The following is a 16,433-nucleotide window of genomic DNA, read 5'->3' as shown; positions in this document are numbered from 1 at the left end:
TGCCCCGTTTTCTTGCTTTTGTAAAACCAGTGGAGCAAAAGCTTTGAAAAATAAAAAATTGTCAGATTTGTGGGTGCATAAACATTCACTGACAAGAGACAAGATTTCCTGTACATCAGTCTATCAAAGTGCAATAGCTCTTCTATCATATTTGCTTCAAGGATGATACACGGGCATTTAGCTATTGCAAACACAGAACAGACTTGTAAGTTGATGTATAACAAAACAATTTTACACTTTTCCCTCTGCTCTCCCACCTTAAACAAATATATATACATTGGTAATGATTTGGCACAAGCATTCTAAGAATTTAATAGACAATCCACGAGAGCACACTGTACTTTGGAGAACTAAAATTGTGTTCAATGTTACTTTTTAGCGATACTTAATTTTTAAGCATCTCAAATAATGCAGAACTTATTCTACCTGTTGCAATTGTATTTATTTCAAGTTTTACCTCTTCTTTCATTGGATTCGACTGCGTTGTTGCTTTTGGAGAAGTCCCATCTGATGTTAAAAACATATTTACTATACCAAACAATTGTAATGGTGATTTAAATTTCAATTTCACAACTGGTGTCTTTTCAATTCTCAATTCTCTGACCTTTTGTCTTTCAGAGTCCGCTGCGAGACGTATTAGATTACAATATATGTGTTACGTTTGGAATGTACTTGTATCTCCACTATGAGGCATAATTATGATTTCTTCAATTTCTTGTGACTTTCAGTAATGTTACTACCAGAAGAACTGTCGTAGATACTAATAAAGAACGTTACCTCTACACGTCGGTAGGGTCCATGTTCCAGCTACTGCACAGTTCAATGTAGAGTCACCAACGATATAAAAACCTTCCAGGCACGAGTACTCGCAAATGGTATGGTCAGAAATTGATCCAGGGAAGCAATCCAGTGAAGTGGTGACCAGATTAGGGGGAAACGTGGGTATAGTGCAGGTAACTAATGAATATATTTTGAGTAGAACATATTCAGAACATGGGTAATAGTTTGGTATTATCTACTATATAAAGGTGAAAAAATGATTGTATAAACTAGTGATTTCACTCATACAACTTCACTCTCAGGGAATCTGCACACGTCTAATCGTTTATGTTCGATCGACGCCAGATTTTGAGCTGTGCAGAAGATTTTTCAGTTTGTTGAAATAGGCCTTTTGTTGGTGAAGTATAAAAGTGTTGCTAATTTGATTGCAGTCATTACTTTCTAACATCATTTGATAAGGCTCCAAAGTGTCAAAAAGTACGATTGATTGTTAACTGCTAGCAGATCAATTTACAACACCCCAAGAGTTTCATTACATTCCCTTTATGTTCGCTCAATTCAATCAACATGCTCAAGGTTATCCGGACCTTATGCAATTGAATTGAAAAATTCTTCGTGCAGCTGCATTCCAGCTGACTCTGTTTCCATGAAGTTAATCTTTCCTTTGAGTGTTCTTCCTTTTTTTTACATATGTGCGCGAAAGACTTGTTACTACTTTTATTTTTTTAATTCATGAGATTGAGGAGAAACAATAATTTACTGTAACACTTTGGAAATAGTGAATAAGTATTAAATGAACATTCCTTAAAAGTACCCTTTAATCGCAGTTTGAAGTTCTAATTTTTCATTCAACATTTTCATCACTGTAACATTAAGGCAACTTGAATTGTCATGACTGTAGGAGTATTATCTGTATATACCTGTAGTAATCGTAGTTGTTTCAGATGCGGTTGTTGATTCCGTTGGTGTTGATTGCGTGGTTGCAACTGTTCAGCCAACAAAAATAGGGTTCGTTAATTATAGTAAAAGAATATAATACGGTTTGTTTATCCTATCAAAGACAAAGAGGTTCGTTATTCCAAAAATTCGACAAATTCCTTTGATTAAATATGCCGCGTAGTGATACTATAGTCCCAAATGATGCTTTAAATTGGTTATAATCTCATGGAAGGATAATGCACATCTATAAGTTACTCATTATACTTCTTTGATCATGTTCTCCTAAATACTTCTTTAGAAAGTTTATTACTAACACAAAGTACTAAGTACGGTGAGAAGAATTCAGGAATTGCCACTGTGCACATCACATAAAAAAGGATAGTTAAATTCTATTCCACTCAACATTCTAGCAACTAACTCCTCAGACAGAATCCAATGTCTCTAAACTCACCTGGATTTACTTGAGGAATGATGTAGATGAAAAAAGACATGCATCCATAAAGGAACATTTTCCGGACCGAGACACATCTCTGATGATTAAAACCCACATTCAGCGTAAATGATGTGATACCCATTGCTGGCTCTTCCGTAATGTTGTCGCCTAAAAATTAAACAAGATGCAATCACGTTTGTTGTACCCTGGGACGTCATCTATAATTATGTTTAAGCAGACCCCTCAAGGAAAACGGATGTCAAACCACAATATACGAGGCTATTCCGGATAAATGAACGTGACTGATAATAACGTATGAATCACAACAAAATAAAAATGTTACGCACTGCCATTATCAGAATAAAAGTCATATTGTGTGCACTGATATTAGTGCTGCAATTACTTTTATTCCGATGTACAGGTAGGACTTACAAGATGCAATTGACAGAAATAACTCGATCACTGTCCTTTCAAATAAATAAAAAGTCATGATTCAATAAGAAATTAAATTCATTTGACAATAACAGGACACCAAAAAAAGAAATCTAACTCTTCAGACAATTTTCTACACTGTTTGTTCAAGGATATGAAAGCATACACTATGTAACCTTTTTTTTCAGGCAATCAATACTAGTATTCAAAATAATTACTTGATTTCTATCCTCGGTATTTCCTAGAGGGATGTTAGAATGTGCATTTGATTTTGTTCGCCGTCATAGAAAGGGTTATTTGTAATAAGCCGAAAGAAAGGGCTAATTGGGATTATGAGAAAAAAACGACTTCTTTCATAATATGAAATGAGTAATCTTAACCTAAATTCCATAGAATTTGAAGTACTTCAACTCTGTGCTCCATATTCAATAGGAGTATAGTGGAAAGGCATCAGTAAAATGTAGGCTGTTGGGAGCCACAAACCGTTCGTGTACAACAAACAAACACATTCCACAAACGCCACGTGGATTACCGTATCGTATCTGATATGTAAGTCTTTATATATAAGTATATATTTGATATATTATATATATATATATATATATATATATATATATATATATATATGTATTTGGACAATATTGGAAACTTTCAATATGATTTTGGTAATAATTTTTTGAAAAAAAAGTGACAATTGATCCTTAGAAATCACTGTATCAAATATAAGTAACTTGTACATAAACCCGTTCTATTTCCTGTTTGTATTTGACTTTCTCTTATTTGTTACCCATGGGAAATAGGCAATAAAATGACGTGAAAATCCCACTGGAACTCCGCTAAACAGTCAGCGATAGGATTGATGGTACAAAAACAATACAGAAAGATTTAATTTTGGTTGTACTTCCTCAATTTCATTCCTGCTGCATCATAATTTGGGATGGCAACGTATGGCAATGTTTTCAAAATACAACCCCCCCCCCCCCCCAAAAAAAAAAATGCAAATTAGCAAATGTGATGTGTGGGATAATGTTTGTTTGAGTTGACACTGGTCCGATACTATAGATTTGTATCTTTTTCTCTTTGCATTTGCGTGTCTATGTATGTATGTATTTGCGTGGGAGGGGGAAACACAAAGAGGTATTGTTCGCCCCCTGCGTGCCCAAATCATGAAGGAATGTCATCTGTGTAGAATTTTATCTTCCACATGCTTTACACTACTGCAAATAGACTAAAAAATGACTTGAGCCCAGAGGCTTGTGTGCTTGTCTGATTTTATTTTCTTCAACATAATTTCATAAGGATATAACAGGAAATGTGATAAAGTAATTAAAATTCATTTGATATGAAGTCAAACATGAGGGAAATATGTTTCTATTTCAGAAAGAAAATGCTTGTAAGTTGACCCACTGTTTTCCGAGATACAGGAATTGCTCACATACAGATATGATGCACGGGTGCACGTCAAGAGTCCGATACCTACTAGTCATACAGCCATGAGCTAGACACTATTTAAACAAGGCCCACGAGCTCGACATCAAGTAAAATAGGTCCACGAACTATTCGGTCCACTAGCTAAACACTAAGCAAATGAGGCCCATGAGTTCGATAATATGCAAAAAAAGGCCTGCATGAGACCTACAAACAGCAGACTGTGCACATTAAGCCCCCTGATGTAATGCTGGTCTCATCGGACTTTTTTTTCGTAATGTCGGAATCGTGGGCCTTGTTTATCTAGTGTCGGGCTCATGGGCCTCATTTGTCCAGTGTCGAGCTGGTGGGAATTTTTTGTGTAGTCTCGAGCTTACGGGCTGTATGATTCAAGGACCTTTTTCTTTTCAATGTTGACCTCAAGGGCCGTATTACTCGTGGTGTCGGGCTCGTGGGATGACTCGATGATGTACAAAGAGACAAAGAGGGGTCTATAAACTCTGTCGGGAAGAGTCAGATGTCTATTTCCATTTCGTTGGGACATACATTAATGGTGCAATCAGGCTCTTGAATTTTTTTTTTCCTTCTGCACAGGGGTGCTGTGTCCATAAGCCAACTTTAGCTGTTTAGGTTGCAGCGTTTCAGTATTTGGGGCGTTTGATACAATAGTCATCAAGTGTCGTACATGCCCACATTATGCAGGATTCCCCCTCGGGGGATTGGGGAGAATATATTCAATATTAAGGGTACACTCGAGCGAGAGAGAGCAGCAATCAAGCGTTGGAAGGATGGTCTTCCCCTCCCCCACATTTTTTTAGATTTACATTCAACGATGTGGTGACACTTCGGATGGAATATTTCGAAAACTTTAAACACAAACATAAGGCGATAAGTTGGTTAATCATTTAATCTGCAAAGAAAAAGCAAAACCCCACCAACTACATTCCGTAAATTTTACGTGACTTCTCATTTACTAGTGAATGAAAATCTAACTTTCAGCTCGGCAACCAAGCGCAGGGGGTACCATACAAGCTCCTTTACTTGTGTGCTCCCTCCCCCTCCCTGGGCGTAACCTCGTTCTCGCCGTCCTTCTCTGGAACCTCGATATGAGTCGCGTCCACAGATGGATACGTTTAAATGAATTTAGCTACCATGTCGATAAAACCGAATATCCAGTGATATGATCACTCCCTATCTTACATGAATGTATTGTGAACAGTGTTTCAAGTAAATTGTAAGCACTAATTGATTCAAATATAAAACCAGACAGTAAAATACCTTTGACATGTTGGAGTTGTGGTTGTAGGAGTGTAGCATTATCGCGATTATGGGAAGGAGAGTGCTTGAAATGTCAAAAACTTAGGAAATGGGATGTTTATGAAAATGTTTGTTTTGGGAATAACGAATTATATTTCAGTCGGTACTGGTCCTTTTTATGTTTGTTGTTGTTGTTGTTGTTTGTGTGTTTGTTTGCTTGTGCGTGTATAGAAGTATGTGTGGGTTAGGGGGATGCAAACAGTAATATTCGCCCCACCGTGCGTTAATCATGACTCAATGTAGGCGTAAAGCGCTTTATCTTCCACATGCATTACCGTTTAATAACTGCAATATGATCAGTGAACAAGAAGATGTTAAGCATATCCCAATAAAACAGACAGTAAAATACTTTTGAGCTATGGTTGGTCAAAAATCAAAATGGAGTATTCGTATAGAAATGTTGTGTAAAGACATAAGCAAATTAATGAGTTTCTGGGTCGATTCCGTTATTATTGTCTAAATAAAGATAGCATTAAGATCATGCACAACTACACAATCATGCTTCTTTTTTATAATGCAGATGACGCTGGCATTATTAGTACACAGAACAGTTACAGAAAATTACAGAAAATTCGGGATGGGATGGTTTGTTCTCTAATGAGTTTGGCAGCAGTACACGTATAGCAGAACAGTAAGAAGATCCAACCAGGCAAACAAGAATGTTACTTCCAGATGATGATGTGAGAAAGAATATCTTCCATCAACATTTTGACCACTGAACATCCATCGGTCGGAAGTACCGTCTTGTTCGCAAACAAGTTGGATTATTCTGTAAGTCACCTCCAAACCTAACAAAATATTTGTGTGGAAGTATGCATGACAATGAGTTTTGATGCCTCACGAAGATTCCATAACTTTGGGGGAAAGAAATGGGTATTGTCCTGCTCCATGGGGGCCATGGAGAAGGACATGATGGGCCATGCACAATGCGGTAAGTACTTTTTGGTAATCAGCTCTGCGTTTGCGGCTTAACCGTAAAAAGACTGGGCTATTTTAGACGTTTTGAGGAGTGGGGGTGGGGCGGGCTGTGGCATGATGGCCCCTCTCAGATCTCCGCCATGTAATCTCCTATTGTCGCCAAATTTCCATACACCTAATTTATGACGTACCCTACTTAGTTAATTTTACAAAAATTATCATGTTTTATTTAAGGCTAATTGATAATGAAATATGATAACTTCTTTGGATTTTTTCTTTTTTGTGCCAATATGATTGTCTAGTGATCCCTTAGTTGTAAAATATGTGAAAGGAAGTTGTTAACAAGTATTTTTAAGAAAACTGATTGTCTAAGAACAAAAATAGGTAATTAAACAGTTTTACTCGTTATACATTACAAACTCGGGTATCTTGGTATTTCTTACGTTAATTTGTGTTTTTATTCCTTTGTTTTCTATTGTTTTACGGTTTTTATATTCAGAAAAATATTTTCATCTCCAGATCATATTTCAATAACTGAAAACAGACTGTGCAAGAAAAATAAAGTAACACATAAGAATCCTGCAAAACCTCATTCATTTTACACATAAACATATAGAAATACGCCATTTTTTACTGACATACGACCGTAAAATCTCAGGCAACACTATAACCCCTGCAGGTATAGACGCAAATTAGGTATTAAAAAATGCGTAAGATTCTCTCTCTCTCTCTAAAAAAAAAAAAAGTCATGAGGTCTCGGGAGTGAGATCTTATAAATTCTGGAAATAATCGCAACATTTCCGGGGGAAGGCATCATGGTCCCCAGTCTTTTTAGGTTTAAAAGGAATGAGTATCAAAGTCGAACGTTTTAACGACAATTGGAAATTATTTTCAGAGATAATCAATTACCTCCATGGGCAATCCTTATATAGTAATGAATACATCTTAGTAGGTCAGAAATGACTCTTTAGGACTACACCTTATATACAATAATCGTCTAAAATAAGAAAGTCATGTGATAAGAAACTCATGGAATTCCTTAATTTGATCAGTCACACACATTATACACATGGAAGTAAGATGATGTGACAATGTCACCGGTTATTGGGGAAACATAGGTGAAATTCTTAAGTTCAGAGGTTTCCAATTTCATGTCCTTAATGAAGACACTTGTACATGTCGAATTGGCCTGATTCTATTTTCATCAATATGCTATGAATGCAGCTTGAGTATGGAATGATGTTGCACTAAACGTTCTCGAACTTGGACTGTTTGTCGCCTTGAAGCGAGATCTTTTAAGACTAGAAGGCAAGGATGATATGCAAAGTGAATAATAAATGGTTTCTCAAACAAGAGAGTTGAAAAGCACGCTACAAAACCTAGCAGTACAATGTCAGTCACCCCCTATAGGAAAGACGATATAGTAGGGCAGATATGTAACAAAAATTGGTCGAAATGCTCACATCCGGCGGAAAGTATGAAATTTTGCATATAGGGGTATTTTGGGGCGCTGATTTCAAATATTGCCGGACCCAAGAGATTTGACCACGGGGTCGGCCGCCATTTTGAATTCCAATATGGCCGCCATCACAAAACAAATTCAAAGATCCATGTCTTCAGTTCTGAATGACCTGTGGCATCAAAATTTGGTACACATGAGCGTTTTGACACATTGAATTTGATGACAGATTGATTCGGAGTGTCTGACAAACATCGAATGGCCACCATTTTGAATTCCAATATGGCCGCCTCGACGAAATATTCAAAATCTCTATCTCGATTTCTAAGTGGTGAGTGACCCTGAAATTAGGTGTAAACAAGTATTTTAACATACTGAGTTAAACTATTAACTGATGTGATGTGTCTGACAAACGCAATGCCTGCTATTTTGAATTCCAATGTGGCTACGAAGACAAACATCACGACTAACATTCACGGGCATGTCAAAAAGTGCAGAAAAAAGGAAGCATAATGCACCTTTCACTGACGTCACAATGTAAATACATCAGCGCGCACTCTATCAGTTACAAACGCGCGCTCAATCAGGTAGCCTAATTTACAAACCCGAGATAGAGATTTTCAACACTCCAACATGGCAGATATGTATTAAATTCAAATTGGCTGCCGTGCAGCTTGTCAGACATATCAAATAAGTCTGTTATTGAAGTCATCATATCTTCATGCTTTTATATATCAAATTCCAATGGCTAATGTCATTCAGAACTGAAGATAGGGATCTTTGACGGCGGCCATTTTGGAATTCAAAATGGCGGCCGACCCCGTGATCAGATCTCTTGGATCCGGCAATTTTTGAAATCAGCGCCTCAAAATACCCCAATATGCAAAATTTCATACTTTCCGCCGTATGTGAGCATTTTTTTCACATATCTGCCCCACTAATACTATTAAGGGGCAATTTGCAGATAATGATGGCTGAAGAAAAAGGAAATATCAAACATTTCGTGTATACATACCTCTGGTGTGCTTCAGTGTATTCTGAACGACTCACAGCTGATCGTGCATCGCCTCTACTCACAGTCACATAAGATCATCTGTGGAGACTACTAGTATAGTAAGAGGAACTAGTGAAAACAAAAATTTTTCTCTCCACGAGCAGCTCTATTATGTGATGTGTGCGTTTCTGCTGGGCTTGTTTGTGTGCAAACCAGCATTATGCTTCTTTTGTTAGTTCATGTCATAATAGTACAAGGGGCGGATCCAGGAATTCCGTAAAGAGGGGCACCTTTACAAAGCTAAAGGGGGGGGGGGGGGGAGAGCATGCGTCGTAAGTATTTATTAATTTCTGATACAAAGCGAGACAATGGGTGAGACGGTCCCGTTGAATTAATAGTGCTTATGAACAACAGGCCCAGTTTTACAGAGCAATGCTCTTTTCATTTCGGATGTTTCCAAGGTTTCATTTGATTTCAGCCAGGTTCGGGTTGATGACTATTAAGAATGTACAATAATGTGTGTACTCAGTGCCAGCGTCGTATCAAACGAGGAAGTGGAATATTCAATATATATTTCGGGATATTTCTTAAGCTGAAAAATCTGTCTAATGAAACTGATCTGATGTTCATAAGTATTATGTGGCATCATGTATTAATTGCTGATGCTCTACTTGCAGAATAATCACTGATTACTCGAGAAGTTATGGTATACGGAGTAAGATGATTACACGTTCCATGCCTAATTGCACATTAGTGTCTACGGTGTAATATGACAGACTATTATGTGAACCATGGCCATATTATTGCGTACTACTCCCAAATTATCGGTTATGAAAGAAATATCATAAATACTTCGTCAAATATACGTTTAATGATCTAACCGTAGTCCGCATATTTCAACATTTTAAACATCTTGCAGCCATAAACTTTTAATTTAGGATCATAAGCATGCTGGTACATGCCCTTCAGTGAGGCTGTATGTAAACCGGCATTCAAAGTTGTTGATCCTTAAGACCCTGTCACACATTTCCGGGTAAGCTACGCAGGTTGTTTCGAATAGGGGTTTTCCAGCACGCAGGAGAATTTTCTGCGGGCGAACAAGGATGTTGGCGTGTTCCGTAGTTGCGTCTTACTGCTAGAGGCGTGCTATTTACCTGCTACTTGCGTGTATTCCGTGTGACCTGTGTGAGAACGTTGAAACTGATCCATTTTCAGCTACGAGCGACATACGGTTACTGCGAAGTACCTGCGTGGGAGTTGCCTGCGAGGTGCTGCCGATAAGGGTCTCCTACTGGTGTTCTGCGTGTACCTCTGCGGGCAAACCCCCGCGACTTACCCGGAACGAATTTTGAGCATGCTCAAGGCCTTGTCACACCGTGTCTGGGGAAGCATTGCGGGTTGACTTGTGGAGTACAATGTTTGCTACCCGAACCTCCCAGCAGTCGGTCAGCACCTGACGTACCTAGCGCATATTTCGCCCGTAGTTGTCCGGAGGTGGGCACGCAAGTCCGATTTACCCGCAGCCAAGTTTTGAACATGACCATTTTTTTTTCCGGGAGAGTCGCAGGGATTGCCCGCAGAGGTCCACACAGAACGCCAGTAGGAGGCCTTTAGCGGCAGCAACTCGCAGGCAACTCCCACGCAGGTACTTCGCAGCGTTCTTTCTTCTCTTATTCTGTTTATCACCCATTTTTTTTTAAAGATAAAATATTAAACAGGAAAAAAAAAATGAAGAGTATCGTGTAAATCAGTTGGAGGCTTGTAGGTGAGACTCATGAAATCACCATCTAGAGCAATTTGCATATATGGGTACAAATAGAATCTCTGTTTAAGACGTCCGAAACTTAATCTTCTTAATCATAGCATAGTTCTGAGTTCCATAAAACCCGTGTACCATTCTGTTAGTTTTAGTTTTCTTTTCAGTGTATTTATTATTGTCAACATGACCAAGGTGTCGACTCGCGCTTAACCCCTGATATATGATACTTCTTAGGATCTTTGAGATCTACCTACCAATACAAACTAGGATGACTAAGAGGGAACGTGAAGAAGCTATGAAGTAGGTATGAGTGGTAACTATTAGTGATCTCACACCTGTGAATAATTCAGACCAGCCCGGGCATCATCACATTTTCTTAACCCGTTCCATACTAAATTCTGAAATCCCATAGACTTGATACACAGGTTCCCGTATGGAACGGGTTAACAAAGATGTATACTGAAACAAATCTGGAAAATGTATAAAAAGTCAGCCATTGCATATCCGGGGTTGAAATATTGACTACAAAATACATCTAATTTGGAGGCTTGAGGAGCTAGTACCCAAGTCACACTTATTCGGAATCAGCACGAATCAAGCAGAACCAGCCGGAATTAAGATTTTCCAAATTCGGGCCACATTCGGGAGAAGAATTCAAATTCTAACAGTTTGATAGGGAATGCTGTTCGAATACTTGGAATGCACTTCGAATCCTTCTCGAATCATTCTTGCACATTCCGAATGAATTAGCTCTCGAATGCTGCTCGAATGTACTTAGAACCCTGTAGGAATATATCAGAATACTGTTAAAATGTGGTCAGAATCTTTAAAAAAGCACTTCGAATGCCGCACGAGCGCCGTTCGATTGGTGCCCGAAGTCCAATGGTCGGAAAGCGCCTCGCATGCAATACAAACTCATTTCGAATGCGGTCAGAACGTTCCCGGAATGGCTACCAAATATACTTCTAATGTTCACGAATTCAAACAGAATGCAGCCCGAAAAATTAGAATACACTTAGAATGTACTTAGAATGCAACACGAATGTCCCTTGTGTGTCACGAATGCCGCCGGAATGATCTCCGATAGCGTATAAAATGGTGAGTTTCACCGTCTCAACCTGTTCGTCCTTGGGCCATATTGCTTTGCTATAGATTGCTGTCCTCCAGCACCGGACCTCCTTGAAAGAGAGTGTCTAGGCCAGTTACCTCTGGGCAATTACCCCAGACCCTTCCCGTGACCATCACTCTACTCCTAACCCTAACCCAAACTTTAACTCCAAACCTAACCCAAACTCGTCATCTTTACTCTAACCTTTTCACTCACCAGTATTTAACTAGGACTAATTATTGTATGAGCATTAATTGAGCATTTGAGCATTTGAGATATCTTGGCAGAATTTGAGGTGCAACACTGTTTCGATTCTCCCTCAAATGAGGTCAGACTGTTTCAAATGCTGTTAGAATGCCGTCGGAATATTTACAATGCCGAAGAATATTTAGAATGCAATCAGAGTCCAGTAGGAATACCCTTCGAATAAAAATCGATATTTCTCCACTTCGAATGCTCCTCGAATGTTTACATTCGGGCTGGCCACAAGAATGGGCCTGAATGATTGGAACGCACTCAGAATGTCATCAGAATTTTTAGAATGCACTTCGAATATGCAGGAATGCAGGAAGAATTTTCATTCCCACAGCATTCCGGCTCATTCCGCCTCTAGTATGACGGGGGTAGTGAACCACATGTTCCGGCGAAGGTATACAAAACACGTGAGGTTTGTGAGTGACAATACCAATGTCTTTAGGGACGTCTGATCAGACTTTCAGAAGAACGATCATTGCAAATTTTAGGACTGAAGTGAAATAGGCCACACTGCTTAGATATACTGACAGGACGTCTGAAACAACGGCGTAGCCAGGATTTCATCTTAGGGGGGGGGGCGGTTAGTCTGCGAGGGAGCGAAGCGACCGAGCCCGAGCGAGCGGAGCGAGCGAGGGGGGGGGGGGGGAGGGTGTGGGAGGGGGGTGTCCCCCCTCCCACGGTAAGAACTTTTTGCATTTTGATGTTGTAAATGGTGCAATTTGATGCATGTTTTTGCGCGTTATATCGACGTGAAACAGTCCCACTTGTTTAAGGTAGCAGTTTATTTTGATGTAGATTATTATTGAACAATTTGCCTATAGAATGCTATCAGTTAAATACCCTTCTTGTATTAACTTTTTTCACTGAATATCATGAACGCGACTGAACCCGAGAGAGCGGAGCGAGTGAAGGGGGAGGGGAGGGTGTGGGAGGGGGGTGTCCCCCCTCCCACGGTGAGAACCTTTTGCATTTTGATGTTGCAAATGGTGCAATTTGATGCATGTTTTTGCGTGTTTTAACGAGTTGAAACAGTCCCACTTGTTTAAGGTTGCAGTATATTTTGATGCAAATTATCATTGAATAATTTGCCTATAATATGGTATAATTTAAATACACTTCTTGTATTACTTCTTTTCACTGAATATCATGAACGCGACTGAAGCCGAGCGAGCGGAGCGAGCGAGGGGGGAGGGGAAGGTGTGGGAGGGGGTGTCCCCCTCCCACGGTGAGAACTTTTTGCATTTTGATGTTGCAAATGGTGCAATTAGATGCATGTTTTTGCGCGTTTTATCGACGTGAAACAGTCCCACTTGTTTAAGGTAACATTATATTTTAGTGTAGATTATTATTGAACAATTTGCCTATAAAATGGTATACGTTAAATACACTCCTTGTATTAATTCTTTTCACTGAATATCATGAACGCGACTGAACCCGAGCGAGCGGAGCGAGTGAAGGGGGAGGGGAGGGTGTGGGAGGGGGGTGTCCCCCCTCCCACGGTGAGAACCTTTTGCATTTTGATGTTGCAAATGGTGCAATTTGATGCATGTTTTTGCGTGTTTTAACGAGTTGAAACAGTCCCACTTGTTTAAGGTTGCAGTATATTTTGATGTAGATTATCATTGAACAATTTGCCTATAATATGGTATAATTTAAATACACTTCTTGTATTACTTCTTTTCACTAAATATCATGAACGCGACTGAACCCGAGCGAGCGTAGCGAGCGAGGGGGGAGGGGAGGGTGTGGGAGGGGGCGGTAAGAACTTTTTGCATTTTGATGTTGCAAATGGTACAATTAGATGCATGTTTTTGCGCGTTTTATCGACGTGAAACAGTCCCACTTGTTTAAGGTAGCATTATATTTTAGTGTAGATTATTATTGAACAATTTGCCTATAAAATGGTATACGTTAAATACACTTCTTGTATTAATTCTTTTCACTGAATATCATGAACGCGACTGAACCCGAGCGAGTGGAGCGAGTGAAGGGGGAGGGGAGGGTGTGGGAGGGGGTGTACCCCCTCCCACGGTGAGAACTTTTTGCATTTTGATGTTGCAAATGGTGCAATTTGATGCATGTTTTTGCGTGTTTTAACGTGATGAAACAGTCCCACTTGTTGAAAGTTGCAGTATAATTTAGTGTATATTATCATTGAACAATAATTGCCTATAAAATGGTATCATTTAGCTAATCTTTTTGTATTAATATTCTTACACTGAATATCATGAATACCGTCTGTTCAGCAGTCAAACAGAAAAAGCATGCACACGAGGGTGTAGATAGGGGCATATCCCCTCCCACACGAAGGTGATTTCAGACCTGAAATTCAGCGATCTGTTGCAAATTTTTGGTGCAATACTTTTTCATCGAAGTGATAAAATCACGGAATTTAGCTCTTATTCCGAATGTGCACCATCTGTGTGTATGTATAAAGTCTAGTGAGGTATATAGAGGAAGGGGGATTCCTCCTCCCGCTCGCGGAGCTTTTGCGTTTTTAGAATTGAAATAAAGCGATCTGGGTATAGCCACAGTCTATACTTCTATGCATGGTGGAAGGGGGGGGGGGGGGCGGGGGAGCAGGGAGAAGGCGTGGGCGAGTGTTAAAACTGATTGGGGGAGGGGGCTGAGGGAGGAAAGGGTCGATTAAAAGGGGAAATTCCCCTTATACATGACAGGAACCTTGAGTTTTCGGAATGTAAGTGATAAGTCTTGTGCACTCAGAATTATTCATAATTTTTTGTAAATCTAAAAAGTGTACTAAGCTAGGGAAAGGGGCACAGAGGGGGAGGGTTTGGGAGGGGGTATCCCCCTCCCAAGCACGAGAGATTTTCCATATTTTGAATTGAAATTCAACGATCTGGTGCACACTTTGAGTGAAATATTCAAAAAATATCTTATTTGATGAAAGGTTGCAAAGGAGACCCGCTTCATGTGCATGCATATACAGTATACACGCATTTTTTTTCCCCCTGGCTACGCCAGTGGTCTGAAACTAAGCATACGTGCAAAACCAACACTGATCAAAGACTAAACGCCAGCGATGTATAAAGTAGAATCCATTTTACACGCATAAGGATATAAAGTTTCTGAAACAGAAGAGCAAACTGTCTTTCTGGACCTCAAGTGTACAACAGAGTGTAATTCTAGAATACAGGATCCTGATTGAAAATGAAAAAAAAAAAAATGTTGTGCACGCAAACTTTCACTGTAGGCCTATACTAGTAATTATTTGTTTTATTAGACTGCTCACGGGGATTTGACTGAATAGGTAATCAGAACTTTTTTTTTACGAGGGAAACGGGGCTCCCTAGTCACATTATACACCCGAGCAGATGCATTGGCTAAGAAGACCAAGAATCACTGTCAAGAATCACAAAGGGAGATTTCGATTGGTCCGAGATAGTTCATAGGGTGTGGCCAGGTCATGAAATGTCACCAGGCTTAACTTATTTTCCTCCAAGAACAAGGGCTAAATGATAGGAGTACTGATGTCCACGTTGTAAGTTGGAGAAACGTTTACACTTTTCAGGTTTGCCGATGACATAAGTCTCATATGGAAAGGTAAAGGGCAGAAAATGGCAGAAGTACAAGAGCGCTTGAAGATAATCAATGAACCACTTTCAGGTATAAGGTAGAAATATGGTGATTGTAATGATAGTAATGATAATAAAACAAAACAACAAATAAATAAACGAAATAATCAACAACAAAAAGTTCTTCTGTATCCCGGATATAGTTTTTGTTGTTTCAGCTACTCTACTAGAGAGCCCAGTGATTATTATCACCATAATTATAGCATGACTGCTCGTTCCCCTTTTAAAAGGCCGGGTCCAAAGGGGTGATGATGGGAGAAAACATTTTGTCCGAGGAGTGGTCACTTGAAAGGATTTGAATTCGAGACTCTCTGATTAAAAGTTCAAGTTCAAGTTCAAGTTTATTTAACCAATTCATTAAACATTTTACATTTTACAAAAGGATACTTATGCACTATTCCAGAGAGCCCCCACTTTGTTGTTCACATTATCATTGTCATATGGTAAAGTTTGACGAGAATACACTTGGATTCGAACTCCCACTGCCGCAGAATAACAAAGCCATTAAAAGGCAGAAATACAATATACATTTGACCAAGCCACCTCGTTGCCCTTTGATGATCTATTCCGAAAACACGTCACCACGCAAAACACTGGTAATCATGCATACATAAACACACAATAGTATTTGCACATATGAATAGAGTGAGATTTCTTATATTCAACCGTCTACATGGACAAATATATCTGCATAACATAGCGTCAGGTACGGACAAATATAACTGTTGTCTGAGTCTGATAAACTTATGGGAATGAAAGCTAAAAGTCAACACAGCGACAAGATATACTGTACCTTCCTGAATACTGATACACCGTTAGCACAAATTCTGGGTTCTCATGGCTTTCTGATACAAATCTTAAAAAATAATGGGAACATGACAAATCTATAATGAAAATAGTTAAGAAACATCGTCCATGGCCGGGGGGGGGGGGGGGGCATCTAGACATTTCATAACGATAGACATCTAAACGTGAAAGCAATACCTCTAACAACCAGACAATGAATGATGTCTGT

Source organism: Diadema antillarum, unplaced genomic scaffold, assembly GCF_040938485.1.
Source record: "Diadema antillarum isolate AM-2024a unplaced genomic scaffold, OU_Dant_1.0 seq00000915_RagTag, whole genome shotgun sequence".
Taxonomy (NCBI): domain Eukaryota; kingdom Metazoa; phylum Echinodermata; class Echinoidea; order Diadematoida; family Diadematidae; genus Diadema; species Diadema antillarum.
Note: the sequence above shows the minus strand (reverse complement) of the source record.